At 31.9% G+C, this 26,500-nt stretch overlaps 1 protein-coding gene across 6 annotated transcripts in view; it reads right to left on the minus strand.

Annotated features, from left to right (window-relative positions):
* Positions 1 to 26,500, minus strand: part of LOC149908415 (homeotic protein antennapedia-like) — a 165,836-nt gene that overhangs the window by 15,593 nt on the left and 123,743 nt on the right. The window contains exon 1 of one of the 6 annotated variants that reach the window (XM_090101879.1): positions 22,820 to 23,463. The exons of the other annotated variants lie outside the window; for them this stretch is intronic. The gene's annotated coding sequence lies outside the window, so the exon portion shown is untranslated. Of the gene's footprint in view, positions 1 to 22,819; positions 23,464 to 26,500 lie in introns of those variants that run through there. 6 annotated transcript variants of the gene reach the window in all.

Raw genomic sequence — 26,500 nt, forward strand, 5'->3', positions numbered from 1 at the left:
ACTGTCACGTCTTATTCGACATGTGGCTGACCTGTTGTCATAGCCTCGACATTTCCAAGCAGTTGATGAAGCATGAGTGACAACCGCGCATGAGACCGGCGACATAACTTTACAATGACGTTAATTCGTATGTCGAGAGGCGAGTATCACCGTATCTACAATTTTATCGCAAGATCTCACTCAACTGGTTTTAATGTATGAAATTTATAGCGTACTTAACGCGACAGCTACTGGAATTCACAAACAATAAAAACTAGACACGCAATATGAAGCCATAGCCATAAAGGTTTGTTCCTTGTTTACATCGCTACTGAATATTTTACTTCTACTCTTGAGTTCAGACTGAGAAGAAAAATATGGACGTGCTCATAAAGTCACATCGCAAAAATGTTGATATGGTTTGTTAAACATTTCCCTAAAGTAAAAAATCTACATAGTAAAGTACAAGGCACTGATACCGCCCCTTGAACGGAGGCAAGTTATTTAAAACTCAAAAGCTCAAGCTTCATTAGCGACAGTTAATGATGGCGGCGTCTCTCTAGACAATATGTTCCTTGCAGATGCTATTTGTTATGCGGTTACTGTATAAATAATATGCTAAATCAGATAGTGCTTATTTTGAATGGAAATATCTGTTGTATGTTTTCCTTTCGACCAGAAGATTAATTAGGCTTCGCTTTAATAATAATTTCCCCAACATTAAATTTAGCTATACAAAGTAGGTAATTGTTATTATAATCTCCTTATATTTTTACATGAATTCATAAGCGATTGTACTTCGCATTAGGTTTGAATTGAAAGGCTCTCTCGAAAAAATTTGCATGTTGAGGGATGGACAATTTAAATTTACGATTTCGGCGCTCCCCAAGCGGGACGGACCCCGCATTTTTTTAATTTTCAATTTCCATTTACATTCCAGCCACTAGCTTTGTCCAATTTGCGTATACACTTATAAATATATGATAGAAATGTTCATTAAAAACTTTGGGATTAAGAATCGCTTGCATGGGGGAGGTCGACGGCAGCTGCATTTTTGCACTAATTAAAATTCACGACATTTTCTTGCGTACCAAACTGATACCTTAATTACTGTAAAAAGCCTATCGTACACATCTCATGGCAACATTGTAGTAATTACTATTCTTTACCGAGAAATGAAATGATATCCACGATCTTACGTAAGTATCTACTCGTTTTGTCCACTCAGTTTTTATCTGTGAAGTACCTACGACGCTTATGTTTCTAGCCCGCAATTATGGGGTTAAGATAAGATCTTCGACCCAGTTCAAGGAACATGTCTTTAAACTGACCGACGAGGAAATTAACAGTCTTACGTGCTTTTGATAATTTGATAACCTGCTTTGATTTATTCGTAACTGGTTTTGTGAGTCACAAGCGAAACGTTCTCATGCCCTTTCGGAGTTTCTAGGTAAGGTGCCGCGTAATTAGTTAACTTCACGTAGGATATTAAATTACCGTGCATTTGAATGTTTACAATAATAAAGATGACTTGTTGATATGGATAGAATGCATGTAACCTTGGTGTTTAATTTACCCATTTTAAAACGTTGTTACATACTACATAATATATACATAATAGAAATAAAAAAATTGGTAACTGGTATTTAAAGAAGATATATTATGTATTAGGTATCTAAAAACTATGTAAACAGCCAAATAGTTGTACTAAGTGACATTTATATTACTTCAAACGAAACGTCTTAAGATAAATCGCGCCCATGCATAAGTGTATAATAAAACAATCCAACATACATCAAGTGACATAAGAGGTGTGTGAATTGGCCAAAAAACCACCCGTGAATCAGTATGTGTGAATTTCGAGATAAATCATAGGTAGTTAAAATATACTGGTCTAATAGAATGTGGGCTAAATTAAAAATATTATTAATACCGGCTCGCGAACGACAGTCAGTGCTGTTAATCAAATGACGATCAAAGGGTGTATTTTAAGAAAATATCTGACGCTTGTATTTATCATTTCCACTATTTGTCAATTAGCGCTATTGTTGGAATAAAGTGGTCCTGATTTATTTTGGTACTGAAATCGTTTGGACGTAATATACGGAAGAAGATTTTTGATATTTTACGTGGTTACTCGTATAAGTTGTGTTTTATTATTTAGCTTTACATTCTCTATGTATAAGTTTTAATGAAAGACCTTGCCATTTAACTATACCTACATGAGATCTAAATCCCAATTCTAACTTCTTTCCATTAAAGACAATATTAGTTTATATATATACACTTTCATATCGAGAATATATTTACGTATATTTTTTATATTGGCGTGACCACATTTAATTATTTTCATGATAATTTTTAAGTTTAATGCTCTTAGATAAATCTAGTGTTATGCTTATGTTATCAAAAAATAAACCCAAATAAAATAAACGCTAATCACCTACCTACTTTCATAAAAGTTACTTTATACAAACGTAAATGTTCATATCGAGTATGTACATTTGTAACTCTCCCAACGGGGAATAGACAGTCGTTATTTCAAATAAAATTTCGGGTTAATTTTTCTACGTCATCAAAGTGACGTCAAAACGACTCTCAGGAGTGAATGCGGGTGTGTGACACTCAGAGTGAAATCCTATGTACACGACTAATTACCTTCCCCAAGTTCGTAATTTAATCAAGCAAGTTACCTAATTTTCATTGTACTCTGGGCTTATTTTTCACACGCATCGTATTAATAATGCTGGTCACCTCTAGAGGTTTGAAACACGTGCAGATTTTTGGAATGTGACATTTATTTTGATAAAGAAATATGAATACAAATTTTAGCTAGGAAAAGTAAGGTATGTATGTAGAGCTACCTACGAAGATTCTTAGCTGCTAAAATTCAGAACCATTTCATCTGCGATTAATACAGACTAATTACATAAATTCGTCTGGTGTATTATTGTTCATCATCCAAGGATCAACTACATAATAAAACAATCCCATGAGATCAAAACATGAGATACACAATTATATTTATATGGTATCAATCCATTCAATTGTTTTTGTTTTATATTTTGTAATACGAAAAATAAACATCGAATTTTAATCCTATATGTGCTTTGATTGCCAGATTCCTGCCAGCTCTATCAATGTGTCGTACCTTCGTATAATTATTACTATCTTTGACATTGTAGGGTAAACCTAGGGTAAAACCTGAGTTTTACCCTACAATGTCAAATATAGTAATAATTATACGAAGGTACGACACATTGATAGAGCCGGCAGGAATCTGGCAATCAAAGCCAGCTATCAATTAAATGTAACGCAATCAAAACGCCGCGGCCGGACATTCCACGCGTCCGTGTTTGTTATTGTCTCTCTAGGATTCAATGTTTCATTAACATTCATTTGCATATTATTAAGCATTATTTAGGTATGTTACTTGTATGTAAGGAATAATATTTAATTTTGAATGAAATGATTTTTTAGTATGGAACACAAATAATTATAACTCGTAAACATTTTACACTAGATACCTATATCCCAAAAAAATTGAACTAGAAGTGACTAGAGTGTGTACCTACGTTCAAATCAAAGTGTGAAAGATGATTGTAAGTACCTAATCTCAATTTTCTATTATAACATATAAATTAAATTGCTCTGTTATTGAGTACAAATTTATCCAGTATAAAAATGGTTTTTATCTAGCATCAATTGAATCAACCGTGCCATAATTAGGTACGTATCTATTAGAGGCGGTATAATTAATAATTGAAATATTCACAATATTCACACAAATTAATTGAAACGCCAATTTAACCTCCTGAGACCCAGGATTATTTTTTCTTTCTTTTTTAATAAAAATTAGCTGTATCTGTTCTAATGCAATTATAGATATTCAAAAAAATGGGAAAAAAAATCTTTCGCGGAAAACTTGGATTTTCTTTATGTCATTTATATATTACAGGGGGTCCCAGTTCCAAGTGTAATAAGTTTATGAAAATGAAGAAAAACTACATGTTTTTTTAGTTATTATATATTTTTAAACTTGAATCTAAATATTTATTATTCTATCCATTGTTCTGTGTCTATTTTTTGCACCTTGGTTCAAAGTTAGGTATTTTTAAGGGTGAGAAACGACCAGTTCAAGTATTTTGCACCGGCGCGGCGGTGTATTTATATTGTCACGTCCACCCCTAGGTCTAATTTCTAATCCATCTTCTCGGTCAGCCTCCTCTGATGCTTGGTCCACGTCATGTGCGTCCCCGAGATGGTCTGCCAACAACAGAAGATCACATGCATAGTGACGATTCTGTTCTGAAATGACTCAATCTCCTTGGACAAATGGAAGAAGAATAATTTTCTGGAATTTGGGCGGCTTCATCGGTATCATTTGGGGGATTATCTTCATCTCAAACATTTATTTATTCAATTAGACTTCTTCTAAAAGCAATTTTGAATCGTCCCAACAGTATTAACATTTACCATCGATTCGGAAAGCAGTATCTATGGAGAAGAACCGGCAAGTAACTCCATAGGTCCATCATATTGGTCAATATTTGACCCATCCAGGTGTTGGTAGATCTCAGTATCTTATAATCCTTGAAAATTATAATAAAATCTGTAACATAAACTAAATAATGTCATATAGGTAATACATGGGGCCCTTGTAACCAATACCAATTTGGCAAGAATTGAGACCAAATGTCTTACCAGTATGACATAAAAGAAAACATTCTTATTTTTCACAAGTTTTAGATTTATCTTACAAAATAACTATTGCTGTTCCTGAAATAATATCTATTATCATTAGATATACAAAGATATACTGCAATATACGAATGGTTCCACTAGAAATGTAAGATTACTGACCACGTGTTTGCCGTCGCACAACCATCGTCAACTTCGAAATGAGAATACTTCAAATCACTGTCACTTATAAAACCAAAAACCGATTAGTATAGTGGATGACATACCACTACATCGATTTGAGGTATTATTCCCGCATATACGCAAAAGATGGCGTTGAAATATTTTTTTATTGTTTATGTAATGTATATATGACCGCAGGCTCCAGGAGGATAAAACGCAAGAACAATATGCAGTGTGCATTCACGTATTATTGCAGTTTAATTAACATTGCTATCATACCGGCTAATTGTTATATCACGCAGATGTGATTTACGATGTGATACGGACACCGACACCTTTATAATTGCTACTAGTCATAAGTAAACACAATCTCAGTGTGCTACAAATTCATTTACATACAAGCTATCATACCCCTGTAATATGCGTACAGTTACTGTTATTCATTTGTGACAAATTCCTTAATTATTGCACATAATATGTACATATTGAAAGTAATAAATATTACAATGAATAAACGCTCTAATTTTGCGTTTTAATTTTATTTAAAACAGCGCCATCTATTAAGAATATGCTTAACTTCTAGCAGCGCCATCTGTAATTTATTGTAAAAACTACTAAATACCACTGATCCTTCGAACCTGACACCATACATAGTACAAAAGGGTGTTAAGTATGTTTGTTCACACATATTTTTATTTTATTTTTAATAGTCTACGAATACAATATTCGAGTATCGATAATACGAGTATTCAGAAATTATTAAAATCATCGGTAATAACTTTGGAATCGTTTAGGATTTGGCATTTGTTTCATACTAACATCATAAAATGTACCTATTTCATATTTACTTATCTACATTTCCTATATTCTGTGAAAACAAATGTATTTTATTTGTTAACCGATGCATACATGATGAAGGATTATCAACTTCAGAGGTAGGTAGTATAGAATGATCAATTTGTTATCTACTAATTTTTGTTTATTATTTGTTTATTATTTTATTTTATTTCTAGCTGTTGACTGAATGAACGATAAATTTATAAAAACAATTTTTTTATATGAACCGTGGTTGATCTATAAGTAGGTATTATAGCCTACTTATTATACCTACCTAGGTATCACGTTATTTCTTGGTCGGTAGTCTTGTAGCACATTCATGAATAAGATAAAAACATCAATGGATAGCTTATCAAGAAAATTAATTAAATTGTTATTTGTTGGCCTTAACATTATTTTAATAAGTGCTTTTATTGATGGTACCTATTATCAAATAGGTTCTATTCACAGTGGCCCAACAAATACTCCTCCATGTTTGCCGCAATCAGGGCGAATATGGATACCTAAACAGCTACAATTATGATTGCCCAACGCTGCCCATTGTGAAGAGGGCCCATGAGTTGGCGTCAACAGTTTGACGAGCGTTTATTATACCTACTTTTAAGTAGGCAAAGGAAATAATAGTTATAGGAAGGAAATAATGTTTGCAAATATGATACTTGGCACTATTTCTTGTAAAGCAATACAATATATTAACCTATTCATATCGAAAACAATAATTTCAACAATAATATTTTTTCAAACGTTAAATACATACTGAATACGTTAAAGACCTAGATGAAAAAAAATATTACTTATATATTATTTTATTTATATCAACACCATCTATAGTAACATGCTCAAACTAAGTTATAAGAACTTATCGTATCACACACGCATTTTAAAAACCTGTTCAAAAGTGACATCTATTGGTGAGAAGCAACACAAAACGAAATGGTAAAGAATTTTAATTATGAACTTTTCATCAATAGATGGCACTATAGTATTTTGAATTTATTGAAGGCATTGCAGTATAATTGGATTATTTTATAATTAATTGAATATTATTTACCCAGAAATGTAAAATATTAAAAAAGATAAACTTAATAAAATTGCACTGTGAATCTAGTTAGAAGTTAACAGAAAATTGTAAAGTATTATTCCAATGAGAACATTAATCCAATAAGAATAGCTGCGCACGCGCATACGTACCTACCTTATCTCAACAAATAATATTTGTAACTCACACCAATATTATACCTACGAAGTATTGTTCTATTAAATTAATTGAGATGGTAGTGTTAAGTACTGAATGTGTTACAAGTAGGTACTGAATTGATGCTTAAGTATTTATCGAAGAAATTTGTTTTTTTAATATGAAGACGTTTTGAATTTGGTCCAGATATTATAATGCAGTTCTCATGTTTAATTAAGACATGAAGTTTGTATTTAATTAAAGCTATTTATAATTTATTTTATTTCTTCCATTCCTTTATTTGTGGCTTCGTGAAAAATTACAAAAGTATGAATCTAAGAATTCTATTCTTCAATTTTAATATATAGGTATAAAAAGAAGAGTTTAATTTAGAATTTATTTCGTATGCAGTGCTTTAATATCATATCTTAGAATTAAAATATTATCCCTTAGTCAAGTGAAATATATTATATTCTTCATCATTTAATTGGCTTCTTACTTCTACTTATTGGATTTTTTAACTTTTTATTGGAATCGATTCTTTGACTATCGATTATTATTTGTTTCGATTCTAATTGCATCTATTACAACCTTTTAACGGCAAAGGCAACATTTTATGAACAACTTCATAAATAAAATATTTATTACATCAATTTTAAAAAGTGTTATTATTCCATAGACTTTGTACTAAGTATGTATCAATTTGCAAACAATTGAGGCTGATTTTTAATGGTCTTCATTGCCAATTATTGAACTAAATTTAGCAACAATAACTAATATGTCATCACTAAAAAGACATAGGTAAAAATAATACTTATTGGTACCTTATGCAAATAAAGCTCTCTATCTTTATATTACACATAAAAGCTTATAGGTAAGGACTTACAGGACTCTACAACCTGCTAACACCAACCACAATAGGTGGCTTAGGAATTGAAAAAAAAAATAATACGTTTAATAGGTATATAAATTGTGTATAATTTAGTAGGTAGCAATATTGTTTTTTTTCTATTAGGTATTAAAGATTATTTATGTAGACTATTAATTATTCATAGGTTATGTTTACAAGACAAAATGTTAACTTTCCAATTAATTCAATGTCAGATTGAACGAAATTCATCAAAATTCAAAACATTCAATAATGAAATGCCTCATTTTGCTCACCTCATTTTGCTTGGAGATTTTAACATTAATTTGCTGTGCCCTGATGATAGAAATACACTTCGTTTCCAAAATTTCCTGAATTCGTTAAAACTGCAAAATCAGGTTAGTGAATCCACCCATTTTACTTCCCATAGTGAATCTCTTATTGATGTCGTCTGTAGTGATGCAGCTACTGTTAGTGTAATTGTTGACTACATACCTGATCTCGGAGCCCATGCTTTCATCGTCTCTGAATTCAAATTAAAAAAAAATAAACCTCCTCTAAAGAAATTCTCCTTCCGACCATTAAAAGACATTAATGTAAATGACTTTAATGAGTCGCTAAATGATATTGACTGGAATGAAATAGTGAGACTGTCTGATGTGGAGGCTATGGTTAATTTGTTGAATCAATATATAATAGCTTTGTTTGATACCTATGCGCCCCTTAAATCGGTCACGTTAAGAGATAGGTTTTCTCCCTGGTTTACCTCAAATCTTCGATATTTGATGCAGTTACGCGACAATGCTCACACTCGATACCGTAAAACTAAGGATAAAAATAGATTTGAGGATTATAAATCGTTGAAAAAGCTGGCAAATGTAACATTATTCTCTGAAAAAAAGGCGTATTTTGACAAAGACATTAATTCCAACCTTAATAATTGTAAAGTTTTGTGGAAAAATTTAAAAAGATCGGTACTTCCGAATTTCAAATGCGGTTCGTATCTCCCTGATCATCTATGTGATGCTGATGGCATTAATGAGCATTTCTTAAATGTACCGGGATCTAACCACGTGGAGGAGAACGATCTTAGGTTCTTTACGAGTAATCGTTTCGGCCTAAATAAGTTTAGTTTTGTTCCTGTCAGTGATTATTACATTGGTAAAGTGATTTTGGACATTAAATCTAACGCTCAGGGAATAGATGGAATATCTAGAGATATGTTAATCCTTACGCTCCCGCATTCACTTAGTGCCATTACAGCTATAATAAATAGATCCCTTGCCTCGTCAGTTTTCCCCTCTCAGTGGAAAACAGCTTTGATACGCCCTATCCCCAAAACGAATAATCCTTCAACGGTAAAAGATCTTCGTCCTATCAGTATCCTCCCTTTTATTTCCAAAATTCTCGAAAAGGTTGTCCACGCTCAAGTGAGTAAGTACTGTGAATCTTCTAACATCTTTCCTGCCTATCAATCTGGCTTTCGAAAGCGACGTAGTACCAGCACTGCCCTTCTTGATGTCGTGGACAATCTTCTAACTGCCCGAGATGCTGGTCATGCTTCAATTATCGCCCTGCTTGATTTTTCCAGAGCATTCGACTCCATCAACTTTTCTCTTCTTCTTTCTAAATTAATTTTCTATGGTTTTGACGAGAACTCCGTGTCCTGGTTCTATTCTTATATTTATGGCCGCTGCCAACAAGTAGTTCTTACTAAATCTGATGGGTCTAATGTTTTCTCAGCCTTATATCCTGTCACAAGAGGAGTTCCACAGGGATCAATTTTGGGGCCTTTGTTATTCATTTTGTACTCAGCGGACATAACAAATTGTTTAAAAAAGTGTAATTACCACCTATATGCAGATGACTTGCAATTATATCTCCCTATCAACCGTTTTTGTGTTCAAGACTGCATTCAGAGCATTAATGATGACCTTCAACGAATCTCGGAATGGTCAATGCGGAATTCTTTGTGCCTTAATCCTTCCAAGTCAAAATTTTTAATAACTGGTTCGAAAAAGCAGATTTCTTACGTTTCTAAGTACAGTCCTTCCCTTAAAATTGATTCGTCTCCACTTGAGCAAGTCGCTGTTGCACGTAATTTAGGAGTTGTTTTCGATGGAGGCCTTAACTTCGAGAAGCATGTTACGGAAATAGTGAGCAATTGCTTTTTCCGTCTCAAGACAATTTATAAAATCCGAGAGTTCCTCAGTGTCGATCTGCGTATTCGAGTTTGTGAAGCAATAATTTTATCCAAGCTGAACTATTGTGTAGCCGTATACGGCCCTTGTCTCTTGGAACGATCTCAGCGACTTATCCAAAGGTTACAGAATGCCTGTACTCGTTTCTGCTTAAACATACCACATCGTAGTCACGTTACTCCTTTCATCAATTCTCTCAACCACCTGAAAATTAAGAACCGGCAAAATCTTTTTCTGGCCTGTATGATGTTTGACATAGTAAAGAACAAAGCGCCCGAGTATCTGTATACAAAATTATTGTGGCGAAGTCAAACAAGCAGAAATGAGGTCAGGGGTGTAACCAAAGAGTTGTCAGTCCCGGCACACAGAACTGCAGCATTTCGTGGGAGTTTCAGATACTCTGCAACCAAATGCTGGAACAATATACCACCTCCCATAAAATGTCTGCAGTCTAAATTTAGCTTCCGACGTGCCTTCAAAAAATATCTTTTATCACTTCAGAATTCCCTTCCCTCTTAAGCAGCATTTGTATCTATTATTATTTCCCCCTTTATTATTGTTTATTTCTCATGTAGCTTTCATTTATTTATGTTACCTTTTGTTCTTATTAATGTTTATTTACTATCTATCCTATTCCTATTTATGTAATTTCATATATTATATACCTATATATATGTATGCACTAACTTTCTTCTTTTTTACATTCGACTCTTTATATAACAAAAATCATACCTATACCTATATTACATAATATTATTCGTTTACTTTGTTGTTTATTGTTTCCTCTTCTTATGTTACCATCTACCTTCTGGGTTCTGGCAGAATCAACAGCGTCATGAGTCCACTGACTCATGACATATGCTGAGCCAGAACCATTTTACAGCCATAGCACATAATAACAACTATGTATTTATTGTTTTTTATTCTATTTTATTTTTTTATTTCTCTTTTTTTTATTGCTTTATTTGTAATGTTCTGTGTTTTGTTATTATTTTTGTCAGTTGTTGTGTGTGTTATTGATTGTAAATAAATGTCTGTCTATGTCTATGTCTATGTCTAAAAAATGGCAAGCGCGGATCAGCGAGGATCGTAGGGATGGGACAGAATGGAATCGGTGCGTCTGTCAGGATTTTTTGTGCGATTTTTTCGACGTTATTATTATGAGAAAAATGCGGAGTCAGTAAAGCGGATCGTGGGGTGGGGGCATGACGAGGGTTCCCGGTTTGATTGAAGCGGGCGGCGGGGGGCGGGGCGGTGACGTCACGCTCTCATAATAGGCCGTGCCGTGCAATGATGGCCGCCGTTTATCAAGAGTGTTAGTTCTGCATTTGGATTTTATTAGACGCTAAGATTGCATTAATGCGGCCAGATTCTTGAACGGAGTGCATAAATAGCAACAGCTCTGTTAACATACTGAATGTGTGAATGTTTTGAGTATCTATCTCGTTAGTGGTATTTGTAGTGGTTCCAACTTTTAAATAAAGCTTATTTGTGAGTGCTTTATATTGGAAAGGTAGCGCTCTGAATAATTTGTTTCAATGTTTTCCGCAATGTTACTTAAATTTGCCTAATTTTTCAATAAGACATTTCGATTCAGTATTAATTAAGTTATTAAAATACATCAATGAACTGTGTTTTTATTTCTAAATAGATTACTATCTGACGACTCTACCCGAAATGAAAAAACATAATTTACATCATTATTGAGCTCTTGAAAGGGAAGATTAGCCTGATAATGCCTGTCTATATTACGGGCCAAAGTAATTCATAATACGAAAGTCATAGTAAGGCTTGCGTGCGTGGTGTTGGGCGGAGCGAATCGCGTGCCACGGCGCAGTTATCGAGGGAACACCTCGACACGGCACATCACTAGCTACGCCTATTGCTGGTTGCATTTGAAATTCGAAATTACGAAATTTATGCTATTCATACCTATGTGTTCTGTGGAAGTTTTTGATTTGGAAACAACCTGTATATAGATATAAGTTTGCATGCAAAATTTTGTAACTATATGTAGGTAGGTAGGTACCTACATTGTTATTTTATAAGTTAGGTGCCATGCTTAAATAATCATTATTGTATATATTTAAGTATAATGAAATAGGTAGTAGGTAGATACATAACATTTTAACACCTATTTAATGCGTATACATATCTTCATCAGTTGAAGCATGAAATTATGGTAGCATTAGGTACCTACCTCTGCTGTACCTACCTACATTTAATATATTACCTACTTTATATTCTATTATTTTTATTTTCATTTATAACCCGTCTTGATGCTAATATTCTTGGCATTTTTATTTATGGTCTCTACTCTCTACCTATATTTAATAGGTACTAGCTGTGCCCTGCGGTTTTACCCGCATTGCTTCGCTCCTGTTTGTCTTAGACTAATGATATAATATTAGAGTATAGATATATAGCTTATAGCCTTCCTCGATAAATGGGCTATCCGACGCCTAAAGACTTTTTCAAATCGGACCAGTAGCTCCTGAGATAAGCGCGTTCAAACAAACAAACGTATAGATTATAGAGACATATTTAAACAAATTTATATCTATACTAACATGTTTATAATCAGATTACTTAATTAATTATGAATCGATCGAAATCTGTTGTAAGATTTAAATCGAGTTAATGAGCTCTCTACCTTATCTTCAACGATTTATTATATTTATTGATACATTTTATAGTCTTCAAAAATTAGTCAGGTTTTTTTTAACCATTTAAGTATATTGAAAAATTCAACAAATATAAGTCGTTTGTTTAATTAAGAATTCATATGAACAAAATCAAAATATTGGTTTAAATGATTTAAATGAACCAATAAATCAATCGCCTGTTTTTAATTCAGTTTATCAATAGAATTTCCACAGAATTTCTAATCGTAAGGAGAGCTTTAAATCACATTAATTAATTAAGTTTTAAATCGCTACCACAAACAGTTACCTATTAATAAGTAAAAGCATTAAAATTATTTTTTAATCTAGACATTTATTATTTTTATATAGGTAGTGGTCATGTAGGTATTATGCTTACATTGCCACGTTTTAACAGGGCTTTACATTCAATATTTATAATAAGCAAGTGTAAATAAACATCTCTAATAGATATCGCAATATCAAATAATTACAACACTTATTAAAATTGTTGAGTCAATTAGTATTAGAATATAATCGAGAACAAGCAGATCAAACAAATTATTACTTACCAGTGTTTACGTTTAACTACTCAGTATTTACACAGTTGTGACGATGTCGGCTAGACACCTGTTGTAATGAGCACTTACTGTGTGTACAACTTATGTGTAATTTACACTAATTTGAAGGTGTTTAATTATCGTACGAGCCTAATTTGTAAAAAACAAAAATGTTAAATGTTTAACAAAATTAAGTGTAGATATGTTATGAATTTTATTAAATACTAGAGGTCCGCCCCGGCTTCGCCCGTGGTACATATTTCGCAATAAAAGGTAGCCTATGTCCTTTCTCGGGTATCAAAATATCTCCATACCAAATTTCATGCAAATTGGTTCAGTAGTTTAGGCGTGATTGAGTAACAGACAGACAGACAGAGTTACTTTCGCATTTATAATATTAGTATGGATTTTGTCAAAAGATTTTGATTTAAAGCCTAATTTTCTGTATATTCCTTTGAGAAAAGCTCTCTCTCTCTTTCCCTCTGTTCCTATTTTAAGCTACGTAATTAAATGTGCAATAAATAATTGATAGACAATACCTACTGCTCCATATTTTACAAATATTTTTTTATCTTCAGTGTTCTAACAAACTCTTGAAGCACATCGTAGTCCGCCGCCAATAATCACGATGATGGGAAAAGTATATAAATTCTTCCTTTTATTAAACTCAAACAAACTCAAACTCAAACATTTATTTATTCAATTAGACTTCTTCTAGAAGCACTTTTGAAACGTCATTAAGTACATATTTTAACATTTACCACCATTAGTATTCGACAATCTGATCAAGTACCAGGTTTGAAAGACAGCAATCCAAAATCAAGAGAAGGAGGGGTTTCTGAAACTAGTCCACTCTTACGAACTTAGCTTAACTTAACTTACCTTTAATTCTCAATTTCACATTGATACCAAAATATATATTATGTAAGTAGGTAGGTACACTTTTATCTTCTTTTTCCACGCTCCGACCAAAGTTTCGTTTTATAAAATATCCAAAATAAAGATGACTTCGTCATTCACCATTAGAGGCTGCATTCATCAATCGACTCACAAAAAATGTGTACTTTTTTATTTTCTTCCATCCGAAAAAAACATACCGCCATTTTTTGACCAAAGTGCAAAAAATAAGAACTCTGACATGTTATTAAGAAAATTTCATTCAACCCCTATATTTTTCTCAATCTATAATTTGAGGTATGATTGTGATCCCTCATCCAAATTACCGATATTTATTATTGATTTATAGCCATTTTGTAAATTGAGGATAGATTTTTTTGTATTTGAATTATGCAATTGAATTCATCATGGTTTTGGAATGAATTCGTAAGAAATTAACCCAGAGAGCAGATGTAGGTATAGCTTCGTTCAAAAGTTAAATTTGCGACTTAAAATACGTAAATTTAAATAAGCAAAATATCAATGATACCTACTTCCTAAAAATTTCTTGCAAGTTTGCAATTATAATAGATACAATTTTCACATATAACATGTTTTTAACAATATTTTTAATAGCTCTGCTCCACTTAGTAGGTACCTAGCTTCAAAATATATCAATGGATAATTTCACATAATTCTACCTAGGTAGAATTAAATAATTTTGATTTTAAAATCATCTTTTCGGAAATTATAGCCTTTAAAAATTTATTTGTAGATACATCCCAATACATTTTTCGTCTTTAAACAACCCAGAACTTCCTTGTCGTAAAACTAAATTAACATTAATCCAATTAGTCGTTTATATTACTAGTATATATATAATAAATATATGCATCAATAATTAATAGCATATAGTCGCACGATTTAATGCAACTAACACCTCGAGACAACTTCGATTAATGAATGCAAGACATTTATAATAAAACCGTTATATAATTATCTAATGTTTATGACATGATTATAAAGTGAATTTCGCCTGTGGCTATAATATATTACTGTTATCTCTCCGAGAATTAACTACAATCTATTGTATTCTAATTTAATTCCAGTTTTAGTTTTGGGTGTTCTCATTGCTGAAGTAACTGTCTCAATCTTTTGAATATGGATAACTATAACTTCTTTCTATGCCTAAAGCTAAGAAGTATTGTTGCTGTCTTAGTAGGTTTCATAATTAAATGCTGGGTACATTGAATGTTAGTATTTGTAGGAACTGCAAAGCAAAAGCTTAGCTTGAGTAAAAGCTCTACCTATATAATAAAGGAAGCGATTGATTCTGATTTTTCATACAAAACAGTGTTTAAATTACTTTCTATGAAACTTAATTTTTTTTAAGTCCTTTGTTGTAACTAATAATCTATATATATTAATTAAATATACTTTACTATATTGTATACATATATAATATTCATTTTTTAACTAGAATATCTAGGTATATAAGTTTTTATTTAGATTCTAATTCAAAACGCTATTCTTATATTTTCATAGCTACAATATTTGTGAGCAACACAGGATAGAACAATCCAAATACCTAGATATAAAATAAAGTTGAAATGATTACAATATCACTTGTAATATATTTCATAACTTTATTTATTAACCTTTTCATGTTAACAGGCAATTTCTTTATTTCTTTAAGAATTTAATCAGCACTATTATATTCCCGGAGCGTCTAAAAACGGCACCTTTATAATAATCTATATCGATTCAGAACGAGTTTAAAAAGTTCGATACATCAGGCCGACGTCAAGATTAATATTCAAAACGCTCGACCGATAATTTTACAAATTCGCTTTACAAACGAGCGGGTGTCCCGAGACCTATAATACACATTAATATCCCCGACTTCTCATGTCAAACCGGCAATCCGCGGCCGATTATCTTTATTTAGTGATAATTTATCAACGTAACGTAATTCGCTTTCCGTTCCAGCATGGCGAGTCATTATTTTAAAGGCTCTTTGCAAAAAACACGGAATTCAGTAATGTTTTGACACGTGTAATTTGCAATTATGGCGAAATTAACGGATATGAGTTATGATATTGATGTTTATTAGTGGCTCGAATTTATTTAAGGACAACATTTTTATGTAAAACGTTTAATCAATGTACCTAACTACTATTAAAATCGAATTTGCTTCCTCAATTCACTACCGGTTAATATTTTACGTCTTAATTAAGAGCAACACAAATCTTTGCTACAGTTTATATGAAGTAGATTTTAAAAGGCTGTTATGTTATTTTCTTATAACAAATCTTTTATACAAATTCATATATTAATTACCAAATCTAAACAAAAGGCAGCATAGTATAAAGTCTACAAGTTACACAATACTGCCCACCATACACTAAAGTGCAGTAACAGCAAAATCACGATTTCGAGTAAAACGCATTTAAAGTTAAGAATTGATTTTAAAAAATCAACAGAATGATAAGCAAAAAAATTTGAATGCAGAAAGGTTGTAAAGGCATAGGTTCACACGTTAAAGCAATAAAAAAAAATATATCTTAATAACTGAATTTATTATGGCCATTTATTCTTTTTGGTGCCTATTACTGCATAGCCTTTTTTGTAAAAAATACCATTTTAAACTTAGTAAAATGCAGCAAAAAGCCCTATTACTGCGTTTGGATCAGTTATTTTGTCAAGAAACCCAACTAACATGCAGTAAGGTCAAAAAAATACTGCATTTTAGTTAGTTTTTTAAGAAAAAAGTGTTCAATTTACTAGTGCAGTAAGAAAAATAGCTAGTTCACAGTTGCAGTATTTAAAACATTAAGGGCGTTTGTCCACTACAAGGAATTTTACGGTCCGGCATTCCGATTTTTTACGGTCCGGTATGGCACGCCATTAATCTATATACTAGCTTGTGCACTAGACGTAATTTTACTGTCCGACATTTTACTTTTCCCTATTCCGGATGGTTTTATGTGTCTACGAGTCGCTGTAGGTATAATTGTTTTCGAATGCCCACTTGCTTGGATTTTACTGTTTTTACTGCATATGCCAATTGAAAGTAAGCTCTTGTTTTACTTTCTTTTAGTTGGCAATGAGATTTGAGAAGTCGGTATTGTTATTTTATATACATTGACCAAGCAGTGACCTATAATTATTATCTAAGTAAGTGTTGGTAAGTTAAAGTTCAAGTGGGAATAGCTTTAGCTCCTCGTCACCGATTAAAATAAATAAGTGAAACACGCATTTTAAATCTCTTACGGAACTTTACTTTTTATTATAACGAAATAATATAATATTTCACCTTCTATATTTTTTACTCGTTTCTTGTAAAATGCAAAAACAATCATTTATGATAGCATTATACCGCCAAACTTCCTTGAACTGTACCGCACTGATCCGAGTAAAGACGGACAGGTGCACAAGCAATTCATCGGTTTTTTCATGCCACACCGGACCGTAAAAAATCGGAATGCCGGACAGTAAAATTCCTTGTAGTGCACAAGCGCCCTAACTGCACTTTAGCTAGGAATAATCATATCTGTGTCATTATGCTATCCAAACTAATCTGCAGTAATGCTGTATTTTACTGCGTGTTAGTCAGTTTATAATGATAAAAGAATGTTAAGTATTCACAACTAAAATGCGACAAGCTTTGATTTTACTGCATTTTAGTTGGGAGTTCGTGACATTAAATTGTATTTTCTTAATTTGCAGTAAAAATAGCTTGTATGGCGGTAAATTTTACTGCGTATTAATTTTTTTTTTAATTTTTTTCCAGAAATATAAAACTATCTAAAGAACTGTAAAATTATATTGCTTACTGCATTTTAGTTATGAAACCTTAAAATTTAATCTGCAGTATAATTTATACTGTATTTTAGTTGGGAAATCACGCCAAATTGTTAATTTTTTTCGTTTGCAGTAAGTGAAAACTGTTTAATAAAAACCATTCTTATAGTCTTAGAAATAAGTAAGTTAATTCAATAGAAAGCTTAAGAAACCCGCTTTCAGAATCACTAATAAAACGAAAAATCACAAAAGGGCTGTTACTGCTCTTTAGTCTCTGGTGGGCAGAATAACAAAGAGTTCTAAATAATTTAACCCAAATTTTAAACGTACAGCTTTTGACATGGGACATGAATATGGAAAGTTAATTAAAATATTTAATGAGACGACTGTTTCGTTAGTGGGAGCCGATGACACGTACAAATGATATTAAATTAACGCGACTCTGAGGTGGGCGTTATCATTTTAGTTGTGTTTTAACAATTATTATACCGTTTGATTATTTCTGAAATGGAAGAACTTATAAAACGATTATGAATGCCTCGAGCAATTCGGTTTTACTTTGTATTGAAGATTAGTAATGTCGTTTAAATTGTTTGTATGTTTAATTACGAAATTTTGTTACTAAATTAATGTTTGTGTTTTGATCAAATATAATATTTAAGAAATTGAATTGGGTAGATGGAATATATCCGACGAATAAGGAAAACAGGATTTGACATTTCTATAGATTATGCGATTATATATTTGTATTTTGTAAATGTTATCGGTTGCATGTAAGTTGTCATCACATATTATTATGTCTGTACATACCTACGTTCACACGTTTAAGATATTTATTATATATGTCATTATAAATACTTATGCCACAGGAATATTTTCAGTGAGAAATAAATGGTCCTTCCAACCGGAGTAAAAAGCATAATATATTTTCTACATAAAGTAATGTAACAGATAATTAAGTAGGCACTTTATAAACTATTTACCAGGTTTTATAATCTCTGGTAGAACATTCATAATGATCCTTTTAATTTTTGATGACATATCTCATCACTTAAAACGCATTTGAATATATTGTTTAGCATATTTTTTTATTGTTGAATACCATTTATAGAATGCGGTATTTATCCAATTTCGTAATTCATTATATTTTCCGTAAAAGGCTCATTTATTTCTAGTTACCTCCTTTAGTAGTGAATAAATAATTGATCCATCTATCGTTTGAAAAGGGCATTTCAATAACGTTTTGCATAACAGCAAATCAGATAGCAACGAACGAACTATTGCGTAAGTGTTAATACTGGTTTGGTCTTGATTACTGAGAAAAATAGCAATAGATAATTATATTAGAACTAGTGTAGATTTTAGAAAATTGTAATGGAAAAGTGAGACGTTCATATATTTTATTTATCAAGTGATTTTTTGCACTTTGTTTGGAATCGTACACAACTAAGGTATGCAATTTTTGTTAAATTGTTATCTAAAGTTGAATATCTTCAGTATAATTAGGTAATAGGTATGTTTATTGTTAAGTAGTAAGTTTTTGTTTTAGAAACACATGTAGGTACATACGATGTAGATGATTTGTAATTTTATTTATTATACATTTTCACTGAAATTTATAGGTTATTTTCATCTGGTATCGTCTTGAAAATGGTAACAATAAATCTCAATTTGTTTTTTTTATGTTTACATTTTAAGATTCATCGTCGTTTCAGTATATTTGTAAAAAATTGTAGGTTTAATTCTAATATCATCTATCTACAATCTCATAACAGTCTCTTTACACTATATATGGTCCATATTAGGTAACGTAATTTCAAAATAGCATAAAAATCCAGTACATGATACAATTGTAAGGTTGTAAGGGCGTGCCGAATTTATCAAAAACGCCGTCATGATTTCTCTAACATAGAAAGTCGTGATTGCAGTCACGGCATATTATCGCATCAACCAAATCTCTTGCTACACATTAAAATCTTACATGCTCGCTTTATTAAGGCAGTCAAAAAGCAGACCATCTGATGGTCAGCATGATAGCGGTGAAAGTACCGTTAGAGTAATAGCCACTAGATACCGACCATTGTACATAACAAATTATATATGTAATGAAGCTTTTTTTCAGAATGCAATGCATATGAATTATCTACGATGCTAGATTGATGTTTTATTGCAGTTAATGGCTTGTGCTTTTTGGCTTATGGTAGATAAAATTTTAAAAGTTGGATGAAATTTTACTCTATTTTTTGTGTTAGAAAATCTAGTTCAAATACCTCTACGTACGTTATAATATGATTGTACAAAACTTTAATTTTAACGATTTGATGTTTTACATGGACTAAAACGTTGTAAATGTTATAGAATTTACTATAAGCGAAACTCTTCAACTTAATTAATGAAATAATTTATATTATTTGCATAAAATGAATATAATATTGACTTCAAATACACTTAATTATATTGATAGTTTCTATTATAAATGATCTAGTCATTTTAATATTCTCTACAAGTGGTAATCATAGAGTCGTGCTTCAATCTAAATTTATCATTGTAAGAATTATAATCATTTGTTAAATATAAACAACTAGTTTAATTTATGAATGTCCTGTCAAATATAAATATTATTATGATATCTTCAAGGTTTCAAGCCGAGGTTTTGCAAGTTGTATTGCAATATGTCTAAAATATATTAATGTGCTTTCAGTTATTTTCAATCATTCGTAGATATTAGGAAAGTGATTTTAGACAACTATATAACAAAATTAGTAAGATTTGTTGAATGTGTTTTATATAAATGTAATCTTAGAAAATATAATATAGAAAATAATATACCAATTTCCATTTTGCAATCTTATATATAATACTAGCGGTCCGCCCCGGCTTCGCCCGTGGTACATATTTCGCAATAAAAAGTAGCCTATGTCCTTTCTCGGGTATCAAATTATCTCCATACCAAATTTCATGAAAATTGGTTCAGTAGTTTAGGCGTGATTGAGTAACAGACAGACAGACAGAGTTACTTTCGCATTTATAATATTAAGTATGGACTAGCTGCTCCGCGCGGTTTCACCCACGTGACTTCACTCCTGTTGGTCTTAACTCTTAGCGTGATGATATATAGCCTATAGCCTTCCTCGATAAATGAGCTATCTAACACCGAAAGGATTTTTCAAATCGGATCAGTAGTTCCCGAGATTAGCGCGTTCAAATAAACAAACAAACTCTTCAGCTTTATAGTATTTGTATAGATAAATACAATACGTTTATGAATGTGATACTCATGTGATAATACTAAGTATTTATTTTTATTTATACTTATTGTGAGTTTGTTATGTAGCATTCCAACATTAAATATTTTAGTAGGTATTTAAAGAGGTGTGCAAAATGCAACGCTCTACCATATTAATAAACGAGTATCAAAATTACGATCATTACTTATATAGTGAATATAAAGAAATACGTACAAACTTTATCTTCTGGTTGTAGATAGGAAAAACTTGCGAAATATAATAAATAATATATTCTTTTGGCTCAATGAAATACGATAGAGTTGCCTGTACAATAAGTCTTAGGTATTAAATTAAACTCATAATTATTATAACACAACTCGTTGAATATTCAATGAAATTTACAATTCTTATATGAATTGTAATTTTTCTGTATATATTCCATAATATAATATGTATTCGGCCCCTGAAATGAATTATTTATCATATTAATAATTTTGAAAGTGAATCTAAACAGTTTGGTCGATAATGTTTATATGTGTAGCTTTTGAACTTCTGAATAAGGAAAATTAAAAGTACAATTCCTTAGCTATAAATTAATATTATATTTTATGAATAAAAAATAGATTGGATACCTATATATTATATGACTTTACATGGTTCATATGGTGGTATGGTATTTATAAGAATATTCCTAAGTACCAAATGAAATAGAATACATTAAATCACATGCAAAAATCTTCAAATTACATTTTTTTAAATATTTTCAACAAGAAATAATTTTAATAAACCACTAAAATATTATTAAATAACTGATTATTTGATATAATTTTCCGACATAACAATAATAATGCAATCCATTCACCATACGTTAGTTAGTAGTTACATACCCAAAAAATAACATAAAAAGTTGATTAATGACATTTTCAAAGGCGGTGCTAAACACCCGTCTAACAAAGAGATACGACTCTATTTAGTCCTTCAAATGACTTCAGATCACACATGATAAATGACCAGGCCTGCCGTACCTGTCTTCGGCAACTCCTACAAAAGGAATTTCGACGAAAGAAAACAATGAAATATTAGACTTATACGAATTTAATGTCTATATTAATTTTGATAGGAACATCGCGTACTTAATGTCCTACAATTTATTTTGTGAATTGGTTGTATTTTCCGTATATTGTTGTTGTTTGTGAATTAATATTATAGAAATATACAAAGCAAAATGTGTGATATATTATTTATCCTGTTTTTAGGCAAAGCTTAAGTGACGGAATTATAATATTGGAGTTGATGGATGATTTGGAAAACGTATTGGGTTTTTGGATAAAAATAGGATAAGTAAAACTTTACTACTTACCTAGATAATATTAAATGTAAGTTTACAAGTACCTAATAAGTACATAGATATTTACTTTATATCTCGTACTCTAATGTTCTTCTGATTTTTCTTTATTATTTAGATTATTATTTGCTGAATATTTAATTTGAAAATATTAATTAACTCAATTATAAATGAAGTAATGACCTTAGTCTTACCTATATATAAAAATGAATCGCAAAATGTGTTGGTAAGCGCATAACTCGAGAACGGCTGAACCGATTTCGATAATTCTTTTTTTATTATATTCCTTGAAGTACGAGGATGGTTTTTATGTAGAGAAAACGTAAATATGTACCACGGGCGAAGCCGGGGCGGACCGTTAGTTTATTGATAAATATATTATCATGTAAGTTAACAAAGTTCTTATTAGAAGTAGAGTTATCAATTTCAAATGTTCAACTCACCAAGCGTACGTATGTTGCAGAGATTCCAAATAAATTTCACTTAAAATAAGCCATAAAAAACTTCAAGTCACTAATAAAAACAAATGTTAAAGTTGCACAAAAAGAAAAGTTTACAAAACGACAATTACATCACAATAAACTGAATCACACTTAATAATCCAATATCACCTCTTTTTCGCCATAATTAATTGGTATAGTTCAAACAAGGTCATTACAGGCCAGTTTATTTTTCGCACGTTAGTGATATCATTCTGCCTAGTTGGGACCACCAAACCGCGGGTAATATTTTATTCATACCAATGCCCCTCAGACTGATTTCCGACGAAGCGTATCTAATTGCGAACATGATAAGTAAGTACGAACGGAAATGTCACAAATCAATTCAATTTCTATCATAATAACACGTCAAGTTCAAGAGCGCGCGAAAATCTTCGTTCACAAAATTCGCGCTGCACCGCGTAAAGCTCACCGCGAACGTAACTTTATTTGTACGTAAACTGTCAACTATTTCACGAAATTACGGTGGTCGTTTAATGAACGTCTGAACCCGCATTGAGCTAGCTGTCAAATCTACGAGCCGTCATAGTCCGCTGCCATGAGTGGGCACGCACACACCCGCAGCCGCTCCGTGCGATAGTCACAACTACACTGACACTTTCCAGCCGAGCGCGAACGTGCGGGCACTCTCACAGACGAAGCTTCATGAATCATACGCGCTACGCGCTTGTGTTGTTACGGGTGGGAGTGCGAACATGCAGCGTGCTTTTAGCGTGGCCAAACGAAATGATGCCTAACTGCAAAAGAGAATGTGAAGTGAGTATCGGTTTTACAAAATGGCCGGTTATGATTGAGTGTACACGCGCCTATGTAGCCGATCACATGAGAGATTATCCAAATGCGTGTGAATGCATCGTTGCTACGGATGGGCGGAAAACGTTGTAGAGATGCGTCCTCGTTTCTGCGATTGGAATCAAATGAATGATCTCTTATTTAACATTCATGATGTATGTGAGCCAAGGAGGTGTTGTTAAGCAATTAAATGATTAAACTCCTTCAGATACTTCTTTAAGATAATGAAGGCATGAGATGTAGGACATAAAATTTCTTGATTTAACTTACTTATTTAAAAGATTTTCAATTACATAATACGATAGAGCTGTCTGTACCAATTGTCGAACCTTACCTGAAACAAAAATAAAGGAACATTAATAAAGTTGTACTAAAATGCTAAATACATCAAGTGAATCATACATCGTGTTTACAAATTCGAATGTCGTAAAATAAAATATTGCTAGCTCGTTATCTTAAGGGAGAGAAAAACTAAAGTCATCGTCTCCTTATCATTTGACCTGACAGTATCGGTTCATTAGCTTAGATATTGCAGGTCAGCTGTGTTTGGAAAGAGATAAGTAGGTCAGTGCAATGAGGAACCTATGTCAAGTTCAATATAATAGACATTTGTTGAGTCTAAGCTCCAGCATAACATTAACATTGAAATCATAACAACCGATATGACGTGCGAGCTGACATCATGACGTCCATGTTTCGTGTAATATTTTTTATTAGACAAAAAATAAATTTTACGTCACTTTTTGTATGTAGAGTTATACATAATATTTCAATTTAATATTATTAACCGTATGTTTAACACACTGTACAATTGTATATTGATTTGATGTGAGTTTTGTGCTTCTAATGAATATAAACGTAAGTTTAAAAATAATTTTAAAGATCAGTTTTAAGCCAAGAGCTTCAGACATCAACAATAATAAATAATCAAAGTAGAAGAAATGAGGAGAACATAATATTTGCAACAATGTTAAAGTAATAAAGTGTAAATATCACTAAAAACAAATCAATAATCTACTTACAAAACGGATAGATACCGGTAATAACCATAAATCATAGAAATAATGTTAAACATGGAATTATCAGCAAAAAACAATAATTAAAACGATAGTGCCGTGAAGCAAATGCACTGCAGATCCATAAACAAAAGTTGAATAGAATTAATAAAAATTAATTTATTGCAACTTTATCTTACTGTCAACATCATAAATATTGCTTTGTTAAAAATTGGTAAACAATATGGTCATTGAATACAAGAAAGAAAATAAATGAAAGAAACTATGTAATGCTTGTAGTAAGTAGAGCATGATTATGTACCAGTAATCAGTATATACAAACATAGTAACAGATGGAATAGTATCTAATAATAATGATTTATCTAAATTTACAATAACCAGTGGTCAAGCTGGTGGTAATTGGACAAATAAAATAACATCACAATTATCCAAACCAAAAGGCACTCAGCGGACATAATGAAGATGTTAACAATTTTCCACGACTGCCGAATGATGTATCTACCGTGAAATTTTAGAAAATAGACCCTGGCAACTTTGAAGTATCCCAAGAGAGTTATTACAATAATATATTTACCAAACACGCTCCTATTATTACGTTTTCATGTACTCGTTTACGCATAAATTAAAAGCATGCCAGTTTTTCTTTTGTCCCAACCCTTATTTGGTATTCATATTTGATATTTAGATAATACAAAAGGACGACGCGTTTTGAAAACACAAAAGTGTTCATAACATAGGAGAAAAACCTGTTTCGCGAGCAATGTATGCTAAAGATACAAATTGTGAAAGAGGCAATCGTTCATACAGTGTTCTTATTTGCCGTTACTTATGCAGCCCATAGTGAACTTTTTCTCGTCGCCTATAAGCGTTTTATTCTAATGAAGTCGAATCCATCACTACAATTACGGTCATACCGAATGATATATGAGTCGAGTGAGGGATATTAAAGGGCAACGGGGTTGTTATGAAATGTGAACTTTGAAATATGTACAGCATCGAAGCTCCCTTTTTAATTTGTCCGAAACTATGAACCGTAGCGAAATGAGGGTCTCGAAAGAGTTCTCGATAGCACCCCAGTTTTTGTGGATCGATAGTTTTCTTAGGTTACGTGTAATTTGGTCGAAGTTTTCGTGTTTCTTATTGCTTCCGCAACGAATTTCGTGCGACCCACAACTAGAAATGATTGAACCTATTGGGCGTTCGCCGGCAGCGAGCGACTCCAATTTAGTTTTTCGGATTAGATACGCCAAACATAATACAGTAGCACCTCTATAAGTCGAATATCAAGGGAGACGCCAAAAAATTCGAGTTATAGAGTTTTCAACTTAAGGAGGATTTCGACTTAGGCGGATTTTGATTCGACATAAAGAGTTTGAGGTTTATTCTTATAAATTTTGAGTTAGAGAGGTAAAGTACATTAAAATTCAACTTGCAGAGGTGACAAACATGTTTTTATTTAATAAAAATCAACATTATTTCAAATCATTTAAAAAAATAAAAAATATGGCATTAAAAAAGTCAGTATTTTTTTTGCTTTATATAATTTGGTTGTTCTCTAGCATTGTCTAATCTATATAAAGAACAGAAAATTCTTCTTCTTCAGAGATACTGGTTTGCTCTATAAAATTTCGTAAGGTATTCAATGCGGTTCTTGCCTCTTTGATGGAAACGCATGGAGCGCATGTACTATTCACGTCTTCTATGTCATCTTAATCATTAGTATCGGTTTTCTGAGCTACTGAATCGATAATTTCGTCATCAGATACCTACTTTATGCAAACACGTGTTTACGTGAGTCATAAATTTATTATCGCAT

Source organism: Colias eurytheme, chromosome 5 (genome assembly GCF_061535395.1).
Source record: "Colias eurytheme isolate Ceu_HAF_F1 chromosome 5, ilColEury1 Martin Lab GWU primary, whole genome shotgun sequence".
NCBI classification, from domain to species: domain Eukaryota; kingdom Metazoa; phylum Arthropoda; class Insecta; order Lepidoptera; family Pieridae; genus Colias; species Colias eurytheme.